We start from the raw sequence: 1,453 nt of genomic DNA on the forward strand, positions 1-1,453 counted from the left end.
GAAGGGAGGAAGGAAGAAAGGAGGGGGGATGGAGAAGGAAAGGAGGAAGAAGGAGGGAGGGAGAAGGGAGGAAAGGAAGGAAGGACGGAGAAAGGAAGGAAGGAAGGACGGACGAAGGAAGGCAGGGAGGAAGGAAATGAGGGAGGAGGGAGGGAGGAAGGAAAAGAGGAAGAAGGAGGGAAGGAAGTAAGGAAAGAGAAGGTAGGAGGGAGGGAGGGAGATAGGAAAAGAGGAAAAAGGAGGGAGCGAGGAAGGAAGGAAGGGAAGGAAGGCAGGAGGGAAGGAGGGAAGGGGGAAAGGAGGGAGGAAGGAAAAGAGGAAGGAGGGAGGGAAGGAAGGACAGAGGGAAGGAAGGAAGGAAGGTAGGAGGGAAGGGGGAAAGGAGGGAGGGAGGAAGGAAAAGAGGAAGGAGGGAAGGAAGGAAGGTAGGAGAGAGGGAGGGAGAAAGGAAGGAAAGAACAGTCAAAACAAACGGGGTCATTTTTATATTTAATGATTTCAGCACAGTAGAATAATTCATGAACTCTTCTCTTCTCTCGTCTTTGGTTTTTTTTACCCTCCTAAAAAAAAATTTAAAAAAATCTGGATTTGAAGGTTTGAGCAAATATCACGGGACTGATTTCTTCTGATTTCTGATTTCTGAAGACTTTTTATTGACGGCGTTTCCATCAATCTTTCAACTTGACAAGGATCCACATCAGAGATAAGAAACTCAACTCTGAAAACTAAAAACTTGGCATGCTCGTGCTGTTACGACCAAAATCACAATCCCAGATGTTTGGGAGGGAAGTTTGCCCCCCCCCCCCATAATCTCCCTCCCCTTTTTATTCATTTTGAGTCTAATATGATCGCAGCATCTTTCTATCTCTCCTCTGTGTGTTTTTGGCCGAGTGCCACTCTCACCTCTACAAGTTTTAAAAATAACCTGACCTGCACCAACCTTGCTTATCTCCTTTTTTAGTTTGGACGTGCATTAAAGTTAAATGACAGCATGTTTGTGTCACTTCCTGTTTGGTGATGGAGAGATTAAGAAGAATATAATGTTTTATCTCTTACATGCTGCTCATACTGACTCATAATTAGTCTTTACACCAATTCACATCCATAAATTCATCATTTAGTTATTAATAAATGCTTGATTTAATCCTTATGTAGATGGAAAAAAAGGACATTCATAATCACTATTTTATTGTCAGGTGAACATTTTTTCATAAACGGAGGTTAAATTTGTGTATTTGCATGAATAAAAATGTGTATCAGCTGCATAAAAATAAAAAAAACATGCATTTTATCAGAAATCAGGCTGAAAGAAATTTGCATATACAGCTCAAATTTGCTTTGTTAACCCTCCTGTTGTCCTAGAGTTAAGAAAGGAGGGAGGGAAGGGAGGAAAGGAAAGGAGGGAAGGGAGGAAAGGAAAGGAGGGTGGAAAAGAAGGTAGGATAGAGGGAGG

Source organism: Scomber japonicus, chromosome 9, assembly GCF_027409825.1.
Source record: "Scomber japonicus isolate fScoJap1 chromosome 9, fScoJap1.pri, whole genome shotgun sequence".
Taxonomy (NCBI): domain Eukaryota; kingdom Metazoa; phylum Chordata; class Actinopteri; order Scombriformes; family Scombridae; genus Scomber; species Scomber japonicus.